Source organism: Carcharodon carcharias, chromosome 9 (assembly GCF_017639515.1).
Source record: "Carcharodon carcharias isolate sCarCar2 chromosome 9, sCarCar2.pri, whole genome shotgun sequence".
In the NCBI taxonomy this organism is placed as follows: Eukaryota; Metazoa; Chordata; class Chondrichthyes; order Lamniformes; family Lamnidae; genus Carcharodon; species Carcharodon carcharias.
In genome coordinates this window covers 72,644,360-72,668,354 of record NC_054475.1, presented here as the reverse complement: position 1 = coordinate 72,668,354, position 23,995 = coordinate 72,644,360, and positions in this window count along the sequence as shown.

Sequence of the window (23,995 nt, the reverse complement as noted above, 5' to 3'; positions counted from 1 at the left end):
CCAGACACTGAAACAGACCCAAACACACAGACACTGAAACAGAGCCTCAGACAGAGACTCACAGACACCGAAAAATAGCCACAGACACAGACTCCCAGACTCTGAAATAGAGCCACAGACAAAGTCTCACAGATGCTGAAACAGAGACACAGATACAGGGTCACAGACACTGAAACAGATCCACAGACACAGGCTCATAGACATTGAAAGAGAGCCACAGACACAGAGTCACAAACACTGAAACACAGTCTCAGACACAAGACTCACAGACACCAAAACAGAGCCACAGACACAGGCTCACAGACACTGAAACAGAGCCACAGACACAGGCTCACAGATGCTGAAACAGAGCCACAGACAAAGGCTCACAGACACTGAAACAGAGCCACAGACACAGGCTTTTAGACACTGAAACAGAGCCACAGGCACAGGGTCACAGACACTGAAACAGAGCCACGGGCACAAACATACAGGCAATGAAATAGAGCCACAGACAAAGGCTCACAGACACTGAAACAGAGCCACAGGCACAAACATACAGACACTGGAATAGAGCCACAGACACAGGGTCACATATGCTGAAACAGAGCCACAGACAAAGGGTCACAGATGCTGAAACAGAGCCACAGACATAGGCTCACAGACACTGAAACTGTGCCACAGACACAGAGTCACAAACACTGAAATAGAGCCACAGACACAGGATCACAGATTCTGAAACAGAGCCACAGACACAGGGACATAGAGGCTGAAACAGAGCGACAGACACAGGCTCGCAGACACTGAAACAGAGCCATAGGCACAGACTCACAGACATCGAAAAAGAGCCACAGGAACTGGCTCACAGACACTGAAACAGACCCAAACACACAAACACTGAAACAGAGCCTTAGACACAGACTCACATTTACCGAAACAGAGCCACAGATACAGGGCCCCAGATGCTGAAAAAGAGCCAAAGAAACAGATCACAAACAATGACACAGAGACATAGGCAGAGACTCACAGACACCGAAACAGAGCCACAGACACAGAATCACAGACACTGAAATAGAGCCACAGACACAGGCTCACAGATGCTGAAACAGAGCTACAGACAAAGGGTCACAGACACTGAAACAGATCCACAGACACAGGCTCATAGACATTGAAACAGAGGCACAGACACAGTGTCACAAAGACTGAAACAGAGCCTCAGACACAAGACTCACAGACACCAAAACTGAGCAACAGACACAGGCTCAAAGACACTGAAACAGAGGCACAGACACAGGCTCATAGACATTGAAACAGAGCCACAGACACAGGGTCACAGATGCTGAAACAGAGCCACAGACACAGGTTCACAGATGCTGAAACAGAGCCACAGACACAGGCTCACAGACACTGAAACAGAGCCACAGACACAGGCTCACAGATGCTGAAACAGAGCCACAGACACAGGGTCACAGACACTGAAACAGAGCCACAGACACAGGCTCACAGACACTGAAACAGACCCAAACAGAGAGACACTGCAACAGAGGTTCAGGCACAGACTCACAGACACCGAAACAGAGCCACAGATACAGGTTCACAGATGCTGAAACAGAACCACAGAAACAGAATCACAAACACTGATACAGAGCCATAGGCTCAGAAAACAGACACCGAAAAAGAGCCACAGACACAGACTTACAGACTCTGAAATAGAGCCACAGACACAGGCTCACAGATGCTGAAACAAAGACACAGACACAGGGGTCACAGACACTGAAACAGATCCACAGACACAGGCTCATAGACATTGAAACAGAGGCACAGACACAGTGTCACAAAGACTGAAACAGAGCCTCAGACACAAGACTCACAGACACCAAAACTGAGCAACAGACACAGGCTCAAAGACACTGAAACAGAGCCACAGACACAGGCTCATAGACATTGAAACAGAGCCACAGACACAGGCTCACAGATGCTGAAACAGAGCCACAGACACAGGTTCACAGATGCTGAAACAGAGCCACAGACACAGGCTCACAGACACTGAAACAGAGCCACAGACACAGGCTCACAGATGCTGAAACAGAGCTACAGACACAGGGACACAGACACTGAAACAGAGCCACAGACACAGGCTCACAGACACTGAAACAGACCCAAACAGAGAGACACTGCAACAGAGGTTCAGGCACAGACTCACAGACACCGAAACAGAGCCACAGATACAGGTTCACAGATGCTGAAACAGAACCACAGAAACAGAATCACAAACACTGATACAGAGCCATAGGCTCAGAAAACAGACACCGAAAAAGAGCCACAGACACAGACTTACAGACTCTGAAATAGAGCCACAGACACAGGCTCACAGATGCTGAAACAAAGACACAGACACAGGGTCACAGACACTGAAACAGATCCACAGACACAGGCTCATAGACATTGAAACAGAGCCACAGACAGAGTCACAAACACTGAAGCCCAGCCTCAGACACATGACTCACAGACACCAAAACAGAGCCACATACACAGGCTCACAGACACTGAAAGAGAGCCACAGACACAGGGTCACAGATGATGAAGCAGAGCCACAGACACAGGGTCACAGATGCTGAAACAGAGCTACAGACTCAGGGTCACAGATGCTGAAACAGAGCCACAGACACAGGCTCACAGACACCGAAAAAGAGCGACAGGCACAGGCTCACAGACACTGAAAAAGACCCAAACACACAGACACTGAAACAGAGCCTCAGACACAGGCTCACAGACACTGAAACAGAGCCACAGACAAAGGGTCACAGACACTGAAACAGATCCACAGACACAGGCTCACAGACACTGAAACAGAGCCACAGACAAAGGGTCACAGACACTGAAACAGATCCACAGACACTGGCTCATTGACATTGAATCAGAGACACAGACACAGAGTCACAAACACTGAAACACAGCCTCAGAAACAAGACTCACAGACACCAAAACAGAGCCACAGACACAGGCTCACAGACACTGAAACAGAGCCACAGACACAGTCTCAAAGACACTGAAACAGAGCCACAGACACAGGCTCATAGACACTGAAACAGATCCACAGACACAGAGTCACAAACAATGAAACAGAGCCATAGGCAGAGACACACAGACACCTAAACAGAGCCACAGACACAGACTCACAGACTCTGAAATAGAGCCACAGACACAGGCTCACAAATGCTGAAATAGAGCCATAGGCACAGACTCACAGACATCGAAACAGAGCCACAGGCACAGGATCACAGACACTGAAACAGACCCAAAGACACAGACACTGAAACAGAGCCTCAGACACAGACTCACATTTACCGAAACAGAGACACAGATACAGGGTCCCAGATGCTGAAACATTGCCACAGAAACAGAGTCACAAACAATGACACAGAGCCTTGTGAAAGACTCACAGACACCTAAACAGAGCCAAAGACACAGAGTCACAGACACTGAAATAGAGCCACAGACACAGGCTCACAGATGCTGAAACAGAGCCACAGACAAAGGGTCACAGACACTGAAACTGATCCACAGACACATGCTCATAAACATTGAAACAGAGGCACAGACACAGAGTCACAAAAACTGAAACAGAGCCTCAGGCACAATAATCACAGACACCAAAACAGAGCCACAGACACAGGCTCAAAGACACTGAAACAGAGCCTCAGAAACAGCCTCATAGAGATTGAAACAGAGCCACAGGCACAGGGTCACAGACACTGAAACAGAGCCATGGGCACAAACATACAGGCAATGAAATAGAGCCACAGACACAGGCTCACAGACACTGAAATAGAGCAACAGACACAGGGTCACAGATGCTGAAACAGAGCCACAGACACAGGCTCACAGACACTGAAACAGAACCACAGACACAGGCTTATAGTCACTGAAACAGAGCCACAGGCACAAACATACAGACACTGGAATAGAGCCACAGACACAGGGTCACATATGCTGAAACAGAGCCACAGACAAAGGGTCAGAGACACTGAAACTGAGCCACAGACACAGAGTCACAAACACTGAAATAGAGCCACAGACAAAGTCTCACAGATTCTGAAATAGAGCCTCAGACACAGGGTCACAGATTCTGAACAGAGCCACAGACACAGGGACATAGAGGTTGAAACAGAGCGACAGACACAGGCTCGCAGACAAAGAAACAGAGCCATAGGCACAGACTTACAGACATCGAAAAAGAGCCACAGGCACAGGGTCACAGACACTGAAACAGACCCAAACAAAAAGACACTGAAGCAGAGCCTTAGACATAGACTCACATTTACCGAAACAGAGCCACTGATACAGGGTCCCATATGCTGAAAAAGAGCCAAAGAAACAGAGTCACAAACAATGACACAGAGCCATAGGCAGAGACTCACAGACACCGAAACAGAGCCACAGACACAGACTCACAGACACTGAAATAGAGCCACAGAAAAAGGCTCACAGATGCTGAAACAGAGCTACAGACAAAGGGTCACAGACACTGAAACAGATCCACAGACACAGGCTCATAGACATTGAAACAGAGGCACAGACACAGAGTCACAAAGACTGAAACAGAGCCTCAGACACAAGACTCACAGACACCAAAACAGAACCACAGACACAGGCTCAAAGACACTGAAACAGAGCCACAGACACAGGCTCATAGACATTGAAACAGAGCCACAGACACAGGCTCACAGATGCTGAAACAGAGCCACAGACACAGGGTCACAGATGCTGAAACAGAGCCTCAGACACAGGTTCACAGACACAGAAACAGAGCCACAGACATAGGCTCACAGACACTGAAACAGAGCCACAGACACTGAAACAGAGCCACAGACACAGACTAACAGAAACTGAAATAGAGCCATAGGCGCAGACTCACAGACACTGAACAGAGCCACAGGCACAAGCTCCCAGACACTGAAACAGACCCAAACACACAGACACTGAAACAGAGCCTCAGACAGAGACTCACAGACACCGAAAAAGAGCCACAGACAAGACTCCCAGACTCTGAAATAGAGCCACAGACAAAGTCTCACAGATGCTGAAACAGAGACACAGATACAGGGTCACAGACACTGAAACAGATCCACAGACACAGGCTCATAGACATTGAAAGAGAGCCACAGACACAGAGTCACAAACACTGAAACACAGTCTCAGACACAAGACTCACAGACACCAAAACAGAGCCACAGACACAGGCTCACAGACACTGAAACAGAGCCACAGACACAGGCTCACAGATGCTGAAACAGAGCTACAGACTCAGGGTCACAGACACTGAAACAGAGCCACAGACACAGGGCTCACAGACACTGACACAGACCCAAACAGAGAGACACTGCAACAGAGGTTCAGGCACAGACTCACAGACACCGAAACAGAGCCACAGATACAGGTTCACAGATGCTGAAACAGAGCCACAGACACAGGCTCACAGACACTCAAATAGAGCCATAGGCACAGACTCACAGACACCGAAACAGAGCCATAGGCACAGGCTCACAGACACTGAAACAGACCAAAACACACAGACACTGAAACAGAGCCTCAGAAACAGACTCACAGACAACGAAAAAGAGCCACAGATACAGGTTCACAGATGCTGAAACAGAGCCACAGAAAACAGAATCTCAAACACTGACACAAATTCATAGGCACAGACGCACAGTCACCGAAAAAGAGCCACAGACACAGACTTACAGACTCTGAAATAGAGCCACAGACACAGGCTCACAGATGCTGAAACAAAGACACAGACACAGGGTCACAGACACTGAAACAGATCCACAGACACAGGCTCATAGACATTGAAACAGAGCCACAGACACAGAGTCACAAACACTGAAACAGAGCCGCAGACACAAGACTCACAGACACCAAAACAGAGCCACAGACACAGGCTCACAGACACTGAAACAGAGCCACAGACACACGCTCATAGACATTGAAACAGACCCACTGGCACAGGGTCACAGATCCTGAAGCAGAGCCACAGACACAGGGTCACAGATGCTGAAACAGAGCTACAGACACAGGGTCACAGACACTGAAACAGAGCCACAGACATAGGCTCACAGACACTGAAACAGAGCCACAGACAAAGACTCACAGACTCTGAAACAGAGCCACAGACATAGGCTCACAGACACTGAAACAGAGCCACAGACAAAGACTCACAGACACTGAAACAGAGCCATAGGCGCAGACTCACAGACACTGAACAGAGCCACAGGCATAGGCTCCCAGACACTGAAACAGAGCCAAAGACACAGACTCTGAAACAGAGCCTCAGACAGAGACTCACATACACCGAAACAGAGCCACAGACACAGACTCACAGACTCTGAAATAGAGCCACAGACACATGCTCACAGATGCTGAAACAGAGCCACAGACACAGGGTCACAGACACTGAAACAGATCCACAGACACAGGCACATAGACATTGAAACAGAGCAACAGACACACAGACTCACAGACTCTTAAATAGAGCCCCAGACACATGCTCACAGATACTGAAACAGAGCCACAGACACAGGCTCACAGACACTGAAACAGATCCACAGACACAGGCACATAGACATTGAAGCAGAGCCACAGACACAGAGTCACAAATACTGAAACAGAGCCACAGGCACAAACAAATAGACACTGAAATAAAGCCACATACACAGGATCACAGACACTGAAACAGAGCCACAGATACAGGGTCACAGATGCAGAAACAGAGCCACAGACACAGGGTCACAGACACTGAAACAGAGCCACAGACACAGGCTCACAGACACTGAAATAGAGCCATAGGCACAGACTCACAGACACCAAAACAAAGCCACAGGCACAGGCTCACAGACACTGAAACAGACCAAAACACACAGACACTGAAACAGAGCCTCAGAAACAGACTCACAGACAACGAAAAAGAGCCACAGATACAGGTTCACAGATGCTGAAACAGAGCCACAGAAACAGAATCTCAAACACTGACACAAATTCATAGGCACAGACGCACAGTCACCGAAAAAGAGCCACAGACACAGACTTACAGACTCTGAAATAGAGCCACAGACACATGCTCACAGATGCTGAAACAGAGCCACAGACACAGGCTCACAGACACTGAAACAGATCCACAGACACAGGCACATAGACATTGAAGCAGAGCCACAGACACAGAGTCACAAATAGTGAAACAAAGCCACAGGCACAAACATACAGACACTGAAATAGAGCCACATACACAGGTTCCCAGACACTGAAACAGACCCAAAGACACAGACACTGAAACAGAGCCTCAGACAGAGACTCACAGACACCGAAACAGAGCCACAGACACAGAATCACAGACACTGAAATAGAGCCACAGACACAGGCTCACAGATGCTGAAACAGAGCTACAGACAAAGGGTCACAGACACTGAAACAGATCCACAGACACAGGCTCATAGACATTGAAACAGAGGCACAGACACAGTGTCACAAAGACTGAAACAGAGCCTCAGACACAAGACTCACAGACACCAAAACTGAGCAACAGACACAGGCTCAAAGACACTGAAACAGAGGCACAGACACAGGCTCATAGACATTGAAACAGAGCCACAGACACAGGGTCACAGATGCTGAAACAGAGCCACAGACACAGGTTCACAGATGCTGAAACAGAGCCACAGACACAGGCTCACAGACACTGAAACAGAGCCACAGACACAGGCTCACAGATGCTGAAACAGAACTACAGACACAGGTTCACAGACACTGAAACAGAGCCACAGACACAGGCTCACAGACACTGAAACAGACCCAAACAGAGAGACACTGCAACAGAGGTTCAGGCACAGACTCACAGACACCGAAACAGAGCCACAGATACAGGTTCACAGATGCTGAAACAGAACCACAGAAACAGAATCACAAACACTGATACAGAGCCATAGGCTCAGAAAACAGACACCAAAAAAGAGCCACAGACACAGACTTACAGACTCTGAAATAGAGCCACAGACACAGGCTCACAGATGCTGAAACAAAGACACAGACACAGGGTCACAGACACTGAAACAGATCCACAGACACAGGCTCATAGACATTGAAACAGAGGCACAGACACAGTGTCACAAAGACTGAAACAGAGCCTCAGACACAAGACTCACAGACACCAAAACTGAGCAACAGACACAGGCTCAAAGACACTGAAACAGAGGCACAGACACAGGCTCATAGACATTGAAACAGAGCCACAGACACAGGTTCACAGATGCTGAAACAGAGCCACAGACACAGGTTCACAGATGCTGAAACAGAGCCACAGACACAGGCTCACAGACACTGAAACAGAGCCACAGACACAGGCTCACAGATGCTGAAACAGAGCTACAGACACAGGGTCACAGACACTGAAACAGAGCCACAGACACAGGCTCACAGACACTGAAACAGACCCAAACAGAGAGACACTGCAACAGAGGTTCAGGCACAGACTCACAGACACCGAAACAGAGCCACAGATACAGGTTCACAGATGCTGAAACAGAACCACAGAAACAGAATCACAAACACTGATACAGAGCCATAGGCTCAGAAAACAGACACCGAAAAAGAGCCACAGACACAGACTTACAGACTCTGAAATAGAGCCACAGACACAGGCTCACAGATGCTGAAACAAAGACACAGACACAGGGTCACAGACACTGAAACAGATCCACAGACACAGGCTCATAGACATTGAAACAGAGCCACAGACAGAGTCACAAACACTGAAGCCCAGCCTCAGACACATGACTCACAGACACCAAAACAGAGCCACATACACAGGCTCACAGACACTGAAAGAGAGCCACAGACACAGGGTCACAGATGATGAAGCAGAGCCACAGACACAGGGTCACAGATGCTGAAACAGAGCTACAGACACAGGGTCACAGATGCTGAAACAGAGCCACAGACACAGGCTCACAGACACCGAAAAAGAGCGACAGGCACAGGCTCACAGACACTGAAAAAGACCCAAACACACAGACAGTGAAACAGAGCCTCAGACACAGGCTCACAGACACTGAAACAGAGCCACAGACAAAGGGTCACAGACACTGAAACAGATCCACAGACACAGGCTCACAGACACTGAAACAGAGCCACAGACAAAGGGTCACAGACACTGAAACAGATCCACAGACACTGGCTCATTGACATTGAATCAGAGACACAGACACAGAGTCACAAACACTGAAACACAGCCTCAGAAACAAGACTCACAGACACCAAAACAGAGCCACAGACACAGGCTCACAGACACTGAAGCAGAGCCACAGGCACAGTCTCAAAGACACTGAAACTGAGCCACAGACACAGGCTCCTGGACACTGAAACAGATCCACAGACACAGAGTCACAAACAATGAAACAGAGCCATAGGCAGAGACACACAGACACCTAAACAGAGCCACACACACAGACTCACAGTCTCTGAAATAGAGCCACAGACACAGGCTCACAAATGCTGAAATAGAGCCATAGGCACAGACTCACAGACATCGAAACAGAGCCACAGGCACACGCTCACAGACACTGAAACAGACCAAAAGACACAGACACTGAAAAAGAGCCTCAGACACAGACTCACATTTACCGAAACAGAGACACAGATACAGGGTCCCAGATGCTGAAACATTGCCACAGAAACAGAGTCACAAACAATGACACAGAGTCTTGCGAAAGACTCACAGACAACTAAACAGAGCCAAAGACACAGAGTCACAGACACTGAAATAGAGCCACAGACACAGGCTCACACATGCTGAAACAGAGCCACAGACAAAGGGTCACAGACACTGAAACTGATCCACAGACACATGCTCATAAACATTGAAACAGAGGCACAGACACAGAGTCACAAAAACTGAAACAGAGCCTCAGGCACAATAATCACAGACACCAAAACAGAGCCACAGACACAGGCTCAAAGACACTGAAACAGAGCCTCAGAAACAGCCTCATAGAGATTGAAACAGAGCCACAGGCACAGGGTCACAGACACTGAAACAGAGCCACGGGCACAAACATACAGGCAATGAAATAGAGCCACAGACACAGGCTCACAGACACTGAAATAGAGCAACAGACACAGGGTCACAGATGCTGAAACAGAGCCACAGACACAGGCTCACAGACACTGAAACAGAACCACAGACACAGGCTTATAGTCACTGAAACAGAGCCACAGGCACAAACATACAGACACTGGAATAGAGCCACAGACACAGGGTCACATATGCTGAAACAGAGCCACAGACAAAGGGTCAGAGACACTGAAACTGAGCCACAGACACAGAGTCACAAACACTGAAATAGAGCCACAGACAAAGTCTCACAGATTCTGAAATAGAGCCTCAGACACAGGGTCACAGATTCTGAAACAGAGCCACAGACACAGGGACATAGAGGTTGAAACAGAGCGACAGACACAGGCTCGCAGACAAAGAAACAGAGCCATAGGCACAGACTTACAGACATCGAAAAAGAGCCACAGGCACAGGGTCACAGACACTGAAACAGACCCAAACAAAAAGACACTGAAGCAGAGCCTTAGACATAGACTCACATTTACCGAAACAGAGCCACTGATACAGGGTCGCATATGCTGAAAAAGAGCCAAAGAAACAGAGTCACAAACAATGACACAGAGCCATAGGCAGAGACTCACAGACACCGAAACAGAGCCACAGACACAGACTCACAGACACTGAAATAGAGCCACAGAAAAAGGCTCACAGATGCTGAAACAGAGCTACAGACAAAGGGTCACAGACACTGAAACAGATCCACAGACACAGGCTCATAGACATTGAAACAGAGGCACAGACACAGAGTCACAAAGACTGAAACAGAGCCTCAGACACAAGACTCACAGACACCAAAACAGAACCACAGACACAGGCTCAAAGACACTGAAACAGAGCCACAGACACAGGCTCATAGACATTGAAACAGAGCCACAGACACAGGCTCACAGATGCTGAAACAGAGCCACAGACACAGGGTCACAGATGCTGAAACAGAGCCTCAGACACAGGTTCACAGACACAGAAACAGAGCCACAGACATAGGCTCACAGACACTGAAACAGAGCCACAGACACTGAAACAGAGCCACAGACACAGACTAACAGAAACTGAAATAGAGCCATAGGCGCAGACTCACAGACACTGAACAGAGCCACAGGCACAAGCTCCCAGACACTGAAACAGACCCAAACACACAGACACTGAAACAGAGCCTCAGACAGAGACTCACAGACACCGAAAAAGAGCCACAGACACAGACTCCCAGACTCTGAAATAGAGCCACAGACAAAGTCTCACAGATGCTGAAACAGAGACACAGATACAGGGTCACAGACACTGAAACAGATCCACAGACACAGGCTCATAGACATTGAAAGAGAGCCACAGACACAGAGTCACAAACACTGAAACACAGTCTCAGACACAAGACTCACAAACACCAAAACAGAGCCACAGACACAGGCTCACAGACACTGAAACAGAGCCACAGACACAGGCTCACAGATGCTGAAACAGAGCTACAGACTCAGGGTCACAGACACTGAAACAGAGCCACAGACACAGGCTCACAGACACTGACACAGACCCAAACAGAGAGACACTGCAACAGAGGTTCAGGCACAGACTCACAGACACCGAAACAGAGCCACAGATACAGGTTCACAGATGCTGAAACAGAGCCACAGACACAGGCTCACAGACACTCAAATAGAGCCATAGGCACAGACTCACAGACACCGAAACAGAGCCATAGGCACAGGCTCACAGACACTGAAACAGATCAAAACACACAGACACTGAAACAGAGCCTCAGAAACAGACTCACAGACAACGAAAAAGAGCCACAGATACAGGTTCACAGATGCTGAAACAGAGCCACAGAAACAGAATCTCAAACACTGACACAAATTCATAGGCACAGACGCACAGTCACCGAAAAAGAGCCACAGACACAGACTTACAGACTCTGAAATAGAGCCACAGACACATGCTCACAGATGCTGAAACAAAGACACAGACACAGGGTCACAGACACTGAAACAGATCCACAGACACAGGCTCATAGACATTGAAAGAGAGCCACAGACACAGAGTCACAAACACTGAAACACAGTCTCAGACACAAGACTCACAGACACCAAAACAGAGCCACAGACACAGGCTCACAGACACTGAAACAGAGCCACAGACACAGGCTCATAGACATTGAAACAGACCCACTGGCACAGGGTCACAGACCCTGAAGCAGAGCCACAGACACAGGGTCACAGATGCTGAAACAGAGCTACAGACACAGGGTCACAGACACTGAAACAGATCCACAGACACAGGCTCATAGACATTGAAACAGAGGCACAGACACAGAGTCACAAAGACTGAAACAGAGCCTCAGACACAAGACTCACAGACACCAAAACAGAACCACAGACACAGGCTCAAAGACACTGAAACAGAGCCACAGACACAGGCTCATAGACCTTGAAACAGAGCCACAGACACAGGCTCACAGATGCTGAAACAGAGCCACAGACACAGGGTCACAGACGCTGAAACAGAGCCTCAGACACAGGTTCACAGACACAGAAACAGAGCCACAGACATAGGCTCACAGACACTGAAACAGAGCCACAGACACTGAAACAGAGCCACAGACACAGACTAACAGAAACTGAAATAGAGCCATAGGCGCAGACTCACAGACACTGAACAGAGCCACAGGCACAAGCTCCCAGACACTGAAACAGACCCAAACACACAGACACTGAAACAGAGCCTCAGACAGAGACTCACAGACACCGAAAAAGAGCCACAGACACAGACTCCCAGACTCTGAAATAGAGCCACAGACAAAGTCTCACAGATGCTGAAACAGAGACACAGATACAGGGTCACAGACACTGAAACAGATCCACAGACACAGGCTCATAGACATTGAAAGAGAGCCACAGACACAGAGTCACAAACACTGAAACACAGTCTCAGACACAAGACTCACAGACACCAAAACAGAGCCACAGACACAGGCTCACAGACACTGAAACAGAGCCACAGACACAGGCTCACAGATGCTGAAACAGAGCTACAGACTCAGGGTCACAGACACTGAAACAGAGCCACAGACACAGGCTCACAGACACTGACACAGACCCAAACAGAGAGACACTGCAACAGAGGTTCAGGCACAGACTCACAGACACTGAAACAGATCCACAGACACAGGCACATAGACATTGAAGCAGAGCCACAGACACAGAGTCACAAATACTGAAACAGAGCCACAGGCACAAACATACAGACACTGAAATAGAGCCACATACACAGGATCACAGACACTGAAACAGAGCCACAGATACAGGGTCACAGATGCAGAAACAGAGCCACAGACACAGGGTCACAGACACTGAAACAGAGCCACAGACACAGGCTCACAGACACTGAAATAGAGCCATAGGCACAGACTCACAGACACCGAAACAGAGCCATAGGCACAGGCTCACAGACACTGAAACAGACCAAAACACACAGACACTGAAACAGAGCCTCAGAAACAGACTCACAGACAACGAAAAAGAGCCACAGATACAGGTTCACAGATGCTGAAACAGAGCCACAGAAACAGAATCTCAAACACTGACACAAATTCATAGGCACAGACGCACAGTCACCGAAAAAGAGCCACAGACACAGACTTACAGACTCTGAAATAGAGCCACAGACACATGCTCACAGATGCTGAAACAAAGACACAGACACAGGGTCACAGACACTGAGACAGATCCACAGACACAGGCTCATAGACATTGAAAGAGAGCCACAGACACAGAGTCACAAACATTGAAGCCCAGCCTCAGACACACGACTCACAGACACCAAAACAGAGCCACAGACACAGGCTCACAGACACTGAAACAGAGCCACAGACACAGGCTCACAGATGCTGAAACAGAGCCACAGACACAGGGTCACAGACACTGAAACAGAGCCACAGACACAGGCTCACAGACACTGACACAGACCCAAACAGAGAGACACTGCAACAGAGGTTCAGGCACAGACTCACAGACACCGAAACAGAGCCACAGATACAGGTTCACAGATGCTGAAACAGAGCCACAGACACAGGCTCACAGACACTGAAATAGAGCCATAGGCACAGACTCAAAGACACCGAAACAGAGCCATAGGCACAGGCTCACAGACACTGAAACAGACCAAAACACACAGACACTGAAACAGAGCCTCAGAAACAGACTCACAGACAACGAAAAAGAGCCACAGATACAGGTTCACAGATGCTGAAACAGAGCCACAGAAACAGAATCACAAACACTGATACAGAGCCATAGGCTCAGAAAACAGACACCGAAAAAGAGCCACAGACACAGACTTACAGACTCTGAAATAGAGCCACAGACACAGGCTCACAGATGCTGAAACAAAGACACAGACACAGGGTCACAGACACTGAAACAGATCCACAGACACAGGCTCATAGACATTGAAACAGAGCCACAGACAGAGTCACAAACACTGAAGCCCAGCCTCAGACACATGACTCACAGACACCAAAACAGAGCCACAGACACAGGCTCACAGACACTGAAAGAGAGCCACAGACACAGGGTCACAGATGATGAAGCAGAGCCACAGACACAGGGTCACAGATGCTGAAACAGAAGCACAGACACAGGGTCACAGATGCTGAAACAGAGCCACAGAGACAGGCTCACAGACACCGAAAAATAGCGACAGGCACAGGCTCACAGACACTGAAAAAGACCCAAACACACAGACAGTGAAACAGAGCCTCAGACACAGGCTCACAGACACTGAAACAGAGCCACAGACAAAGGGTCACAGACACTGAAACAGATCCACAGACACAGGCTCACAGACACTGAAACAGAGCCACAGACAAAGGGTCACAGACACTGAAACAGATCTACAGACACTGGCTCATTGACATTGAAACAGAGACACAGACAGAGAGTCACAAACACTGAAACACAGCCTCAGACACAAGACTCACAGACACCAAAACAGAGCCACAGACACAGGCTCACAGACACTGAAACAGAGCCACAGACACAGGCTCCTGGACACTGAAACAGATCCACAGACACAGAGTCACAAACAATGAAACAGAGCCATAGGCAGAGACACACAGACACCTAAACAGAGCCACACACACAGACTCACAGTCTCTGAAATAGAGCCACAGACACAGGCTCACAAATGCTGAAATAGAGCCATAGGCACAGACTCACAGACATCAAAACAGAGCCACAGGCACACGCTCACAGACACTGAAACAGACCAAAAGACACAGACACTGAAAAAGAGCCTCAGACACAGACTCACATTTACCGAAACAGAGCCACAGATACAGGGTCCCAGATGCTGAAACATTGCCACAGAAACAGAGTCACAAACAATGACACAGAGCCTTGCGAAAGACTCACAGACAACTAAACAGAGCCAAAGACACAGAGTCACAGACACTGAAATAGAGCCACAGACACAGGCTCACACATGCTGAAACAGAGCCACAGACAAAGGGTCACAGACACTGAAACTGATCCACAGACACATGCTCATAAACATTGAAACAGAGGCACAGACACAGAGTCACAAAAACTGAAACAGAGCCTCAGGCACAATAATCACAGACACCAAAACAGAGCCACAGACACAGGCTCAAAGACACTGAAACAGAGCCTCAGAAACAGGCTCATAGACATTGAAACAGAGCCACAGGCACAGGGTCACAGACACTGAAACAGAGCCACGGGCACAAACATACAGACAATGAAATAGAGCCACAGACACAGGCTCACAGACACTGAAATAGAGCAACAGACACAGGGTCACAGATGCTGAAGCAGAGCCACAGACACAGGCTCATACACATTGAAACAGAGCCACAGACAGAGTCACAAACACTGAAGCCCAGCCTCAGACACATGACTCACAGACACCAAAACAGAGCCACAGACAAGGGCTCACAGACTCTGAAACAGAGCAACAGACACAGGGTCACAGATGCTGAAACAGAGCCACAGACACAGGCTCACAGACACTGAAACAGAACCACAGACACAGGCTTATAGTCACTGAAACAGAGCCACAGGCACAAACATACAGACACTGGAATAGAGCCACAGACACAGGGTCACATATGCTGAAACAGAGCCACAGACAAAGGGTCACAGATGCTGAAACAGAGCCACAGACACAGAGTCACAAACACTGAAATAGAGCCACAGACACAGTCGCACAGATTCTGAAATAGAGCCACAGACACAGGGTCACAGATTCTGAAACAGAGCCACAGACACAGGGACATAGAGGCTGAAACAGAGCGACAGACACAGGCTCGCAGACACTGAAACAGAGCCATAGGCACAGACTCACAGACATCGAAAAAGAGCCACAGGCGCAGGCGCACAGACACTGAAACAGACCCAAACAAACAGATACTGAAACAGAGCCTTAGACACAGACTCACATTTACTGAAACAGAGCCACAGACACAGAATCACAGACACTGAAATAGAGCCACAGACACAGGGTCACAGATGCTGAAACAGAGACACAGACAAAGGGTCACAGACACTGAAACAGATCCACAGACACAGGCTCATAGACATTGAAACAGAGGCACAGACACAGAGTCACAGAAACTGAAACAGAGCCTCAGACACAAGACTCACAGACACCAAAACTGAGCAACAGACACAGGCTCAAAGACACTGAAACAGAGCCACAGACACAGGCTCATAGACATTGAAACAGAGCCACAGACACAGGTTCACAGATGCTGAAACAGAGCCACAGACACAGGGTCACAGATGCTGAAACAGAGCCACAGACACAGGCTCACAGACATTGAAACAGAGCCACAGGCACAGGGTCACAGATGCTGAAACAGAGCCACAGACACAGGTTCACAGACACAGAAACAGAGCCACAGACATAGGCTCACAGACACTGAAACAGAGCCACAGACACTGAAACAGAGCCACAGACACAGACTCACAGAAACTGAAACAGAGCCATAGGCGCAGACACACAGACACTGAACAGAGCCACAGGCACAAGCTCCCAGACACTGAAACATACCCAAAGACACAGACTCTGAAACAGAGCCTCAGACAGAGACTCACAGACACCGAAACAGAGCCACAGACACAGACTCACAGACTCTGAAATAGAGCCACAGACACATGCTCACAGATGCTGAAACAGAGCCACAGACACAGGGTCACAGACACTGAAACAGATCCACAGAAACAGGCTCATAGACATTGATCCAGAGCCACAGACACAGAGTCACAAATACTGAACCAGAGCCACAGGCACAAACATACAGACACTGAAATAGAGCCACATACACAGGCTCCCAGACACTGAAACAGACCCAAAGACACAGACTCTGAAACAGAGCCTCAGACAGAGACTCACAGACACCTAAACACAGCCAAAGACACAGAGTCACAGACACTGAAATGGAGCCACAGACACAGGCTCACAGTTGCTGAAACAGAGCCACAGACAAAGGGTCACGGACACTGAAACTGATCCACAGACACATGCTCATAAACATTGAAACAGAGGCACAGACACAGAGTCACAAAAACTGAAACAGAGCCTCAGGCACAATAATCACAGACACCAAAACAGAGCCACAGGCACAGGGTCACAGAAACTGAAACAGAGCCACGGGCACAAACATACAGACAATGAAATAGAGCCACAGACACAGGCTCACAGGCACTGAAACAGAGCCACAGACACAGGGTCACAGATGCTGAAACAGAGCCACAGACACAGGCTCACAGACACTGAAACAGAGCCACAGACACAGGCTTATAGACACTGAAACAGAGCCACAGGCACAAACATACAGACACTGGAATAGAGCCACAGACACAGGGTCACATATGCTGAAACAGAGCCACAGACAAAGGGTCACAGATGCTGAAACAAAGCCACAGACATAGGCTCACAGACACTGTAACTGTGCCACAGACACAGAGTCACAAACACTGATACAGAGCCATAGGCTCAGAAAACAGACTCTGAAATAGAGCCACAGACACAGGGTCACAGATTCTGAAATAGAGCCAGAGACACAGGGACATAGAGGCTGAAACAGAGCGACAGACACAGGCTCACAGACACTGAAACAGAGCCATAGGCACAGACTCACATTTACCGAAACAGAGCCACAGATACAGGGTCCCATATGCTGAAAAAGAGCCAAAGAAACAGAGTCACAAACAATGACACAGAGCCATAGGCAGAGACACACAGATACCGAAACAGAGCCTCAGACACAGAATCACAGACACTGAAATAGAGCCACAGACACAGGCTCACAGATGCTGAAACAGAGCTACAGACAAAGGGTCACAGACACTGAAACAGATCCACAGACACAGGCTCATAGACATTGAAACAGAGGCACAGACAAAGAGTCACAAAGACTGAAACAGAGCCTCAGACACAGGACTCACAGACACCAAAACTGAGCGACAGACACAGGCTCAACGACACTGAAACAGAACAACAGACACAGGCTCATAGACACTGAAACAGAGCCACAGACACAGGGTCACAGACACTGAAACAGAGCCACAGACACAGGGTCACAGATGCTGAAACAGAGCCACAGACACAGGGTCACAGACACTGAAACAGAGCCACAGACATAGGCTCAAAGACACTGAAACAGAGCCACAGAAACTGAAACAGAGCCACAGACACAGACTCACAGAAACTGAAACAGAGCCATAGGCGCAGACTCACAGACGCTGAACAGAGCCACAGGCACAGGATCCCAGACACTGAAACAGACCCAAAGACACAGACTCTGAAACAGAGCCTCAGACAGAGACTCGCAGACTCCGAAACAGAGCCATAGGCAAAGACTCTCAGAATCCGAAATAGAGCCACAGATACAGGCTCACAGATGCTGAAACAGAGCCACAGACACAGGGTCACAGACACTGAAACAGATCCACAGACACAAATATACAGGTACTGAAATAGAGCCACAGACACAGGGTCACAGATGCTGAAACAGAGCCACAGACACAGGCTCACAGACACTGAAACAGAGCCACAGACACAGGCTTTCAGACACTGAAACAGAGCCACAGGCACAAACAAACACACACTGAAATAGAGCCACAGACACAGGGTCACAGATGCTGAAATAGAGCCACAGACAAAGGCTCACAGAAACTGAAACAAAGCCACAGACATAGGCTCACAGACACTGTAACTGTGCCACAGACACAGAGTCACAAACACTGATACAGAGCCATAGGCTCAGAAAACAGACTCTGAAATAGAGCCACAGACACAGGGTCACAGATTCTGAAATAGAGCCAGAGACACAGGGACATAGAGGCTGAAACAGAGCGACAGACACAGGCTCACAGACACTGAAACAGAGCCATAGGCACAGACTCACATTTACCGAAACAGAGCCACAGATACAGGGTCCCATATGCTGAAAAAGAGCCAAAGAAACAGAGTCACAAACAATGACACAGAGCCATAGGCAGAGACACACAGATACCGAAACAGAGCCTCAGACACAGAATCACAGACACTGAAATAGAGCCACAGACACAGGCTCACAGATGCTGAAACAGAGCTACAGACAAAGGGTCACAGACACTGAAACAGATCCACAGACACAGGCTCATAGACATTGAAACAGAGGCACAGACAAAGAGTCACAAAGACTGAAACAGAGCCTCAGACACAGGACTCACAGACACCAAAACTGAGCGACAGACACAGGCTCAACGACACTGAAACAGAGCAACAGACACAGGCTCATAGACATTGAAACAGAGCCACAGACACAGGGTCACAGATGCTTAAACAGAGCCACAGGCACAGGGTCACAGATGCTGAAACAGAGCCACAGACACAGGGTCACAGACACTGAAACAGAGCCACAGACATAGGCTCAAAGACACTGAAACAGAGCCACAGAAACTGAAACAGAGCCACAGACACAGACTCACAGAAACTGAAACAGAGCCATAGGCGCAGACTCACAGACGCTGAACAGAGCCACAGGCACAGGATCCCAGACACTGAAACAGACCCAAAGACACAGACTCTGAAACAGAGCCTCAGACAGAGACTCGCAGACTCCGAAACAGAGCCACAGACACAGACTCACAGATTCTGAAATAGAGCTACAGACACATGCTCACAGATGCTGAAACAGAGTCACAGACACAGGGTCACAGACACTGAAACAGATCCACAGACACAGGCACATAGACATTGATCCAGAGCCACAGACACAGAGTCACAAATACTGAACCAGAGCCACAGGCACAAACATACAGACACTGAAATAGAGCCACTTACACAGGCTCACAGACACTGAAACAGAGCCACAGACACAGGGTCACAGATGCTGAAACAGAGCCACAGACACAGGCTCACAGACACTGAAACAGAGCCACAGACACAGGCTTATAGACACTGAAACAGAGCCACAGGCACAAACATACAGACACTGGAATAGAGCCACAGACACAGGGTCACATATGCTGAAACAGAGCCACAGACAAAGGGTCACAGATGCTGAAACAAAGCCACAGACATAGGCTCACAGACACTGTAACTGTGCCACAGACACAGAGTCACAAACACTGATACAGAGCCATAGGCTCAGAAAACAGACTCTGAAATAGAGCCACAGACACAGGGACACAGATTCTGAAATAGAGCCAGAGACACAGGGACATAGAGGCTGAAACAGAGCGACAGACAGAGGCTCACAGACACTGAAACAGAGCCATAGGCACAGACTCACATTTACCGAAACAGAGCCACAGATACAGGGTCCCATATGCTGAAAAAGAGCCAAAGAAACAGAGTCACAAACAATGACACAGAGCCATAGGCAGAGACACACAGATACCGAAACAGAGCCTCAGACACAGAATCACAGACACTGAAATAGAGCCACAGACACAGGCTCACAGATGCTGAAACAGAGCTACAGACAAAGGGTCACAGACACTGAAACAGATCCACAGACACAGGCTCATAGACATTGAAACAGAGGCACAGACAAAGAGTCACAAAGACTGAAACAGAGCCTCAGACACAGGACTCACAGACACCAAAACTGAGCGACAGACACAGGCTCAACGACACTGAAACAGAGCAACAGACATAGGCTCATAGACATTGAAACAGAGCCACAGACACAGGGTCACAGATGCTTAAACAGAGCCACAGACACAGGGTCACAGATGCTGAAACAGAGCCACAGACACAGGGTCACAGACACTGAAACAGAGCCACAGAAACTGAAACAGAGCCACAGACACAGACTCACAGAAACTGAAACAGAGCCATAGGCGCAGACTCACAGACGCTGAACAGAGCCACAGGCACAGGCTCCCAGACACTGAAACAGACCCAAAGACACAGACTCTGAAACAGAGCCTCAGACAGAGACTCACAGACTCCGAAACAGAGCCACAGACACAGACTCACAGACTCTGAAATAGAGCTACAGACACATGCTCACAGATGCTGAAACAGAGTCACAGACACAGGGTCACAGACACTGAAACAGATCCACAGACACAGGCACATAGACATTGATCCAGAGCCACAGACACAGAGTCACAAATACTGAACCAGAGCCACAGGCACAAACATACAGATACTGAAATAGAGCCACTTAAACAGGCTCACAGACACTGAAACAGAGCCACAGACACAGGGTCACAGATGCAGAAACAGAGCCACAGACACAGGCTCACAGACACTGAAACAGAGCCACAGACACAGGCTCACAGAAACTGAAATAGAGCCATAGGCACAGACTCACAGACACTGAAACAGACCTAAACACACAGACACTGAAACAGAGCCTCAGACACAGACTCACAGACACCGAAAAAGAGCCACAGATACAGGTTCACAGATGCTGAAACAGAGCCACAGAAACAGAATCACAAACACTGACACAGAGCCATAGGCAGAGACTCACAGACACCGAAAAAGAGCCACAGACACAGACTCCCAGACTCTGAAATAGAGCCACAGACAAAGTCTCACAGATGCTGAAACAGAGACACAGACACAGGGTCACAGACACTGAAACAGATCGACAGACACAGGCTCATAGACATTGAAAGAGAGCCACAGACACAGAGTCACAAACACTGAAACACAGCCTCAGACACAAGACTCACAGACACTGAAACAGAGCCACAGACACAGGCTCATAGACATTGAAACAGACCCACTGGCACAGGGTCACAGATCCTGAAGCAGAGCCACAGACACAGGGTCACAGATGCTGAAACAGAGCTACAGACACAGGGTCACAGACACTGAAACAGAACCACAGACACAGGCTCACAGATGCAGAAACAGAGCCACAGACACAGACTCACAGACACTGAAACAGAGTCATAGGCGCAGACTCACAGACACTGAACAGAGCCACAGGCACAGGCTCCCAGACACTGAAACAGACCCAAAGACACAGACTCTGAAACAGAGCCTCAGACAGAGACTCACAGACACCGAAACAGAGCCACAGACACAGACTCACAGACTCTGAAATAGAGCCACAGACACATGCTCACAGATGCTGAAACAGAGCCACAGACACAGGGTCACAGACACTGAAACGGATCCACAGACACAGGCACATAGACATTGAAACAGAGCCACAGACACAGACTCACAGACTCTGAAATAGAGCCACAGACACATGCTCACAGATGCTGAGACAGAGCCACAGACACAGGGTCACAGACACTTAAACAGATCCACAGACACAGGCACATAGACATTGAAACAGAGCCACAGACACAGAGTCACAAATACTGAAACAGAGCCACAGGCACAAACATACAGACACTGAAATAGAGCCACATACACAGGATCACAGACACTGAAACAGAGCCACAGATACAGGGTCACAGATGCAGAAACAGAGCCACAGACACAGGGTCACAGACACTGAAACAGAGCCACAGACACAGGCTCACAGACACTGAAATAGAGCCATAGGCACAGACTCACAGACACCGAAACAGAGCCACAGGCACAAGCTCACAGAGACTGAAACAGACCAAAACACACAGACACTGAAACAGAGCCTCAGACACAGGGTCACAGATGCTGAAGCAGAGCCACAGACACAGGCTCATAGACATTGAAACAGAGCCACAGACAGAGTCACAAACACTGAAGCCCAGCCTCAGACACATGACTCACAGACACCAAAACAGAGCCACAGACACAGGCTCACAGACACTGAAACAGAGCCACAGACACAGGCTCACAGATGCTGAAGCAGAGCCACACACACAGGGTCACAGATGCTGAAACAGAGCTACAGACACAGGCTCATAGACACTGAAAAAGAGCCACAGACACAGACACTGAAACAAAGCCTCAGACACAGGCTCACAGACACTGAAACAGAGCCACAGACAAAGGGTCACAGACACTGAAACAGATCTACAGACACAGGCTCACAGACACTGAAACAGAGCCACAGACAAAGGGTCACAGACACTGAAACAGATCCACAGACACAGGCTCATTGACATTGAAACAGAGGCACAGACACAGAGTCACAAACACTGAAACAGAGCATCAGACACATGACTCACAGACACCGAAACAGAGCCACAGACACAGTCTCAAAGACACTGAAACAGAGCCACAGACACAGGCTCCTAGACACTGAAACAGATCCACAGACACAGAGTCACAAACAATGACACAGAGCCATAGGCAGAGACACACACACACCTAAACAGAGCCACAGACACAGACTCACAGACTCTGAAATAGAGCCAAAGACACAGCCTCACCAATGCTGAATTA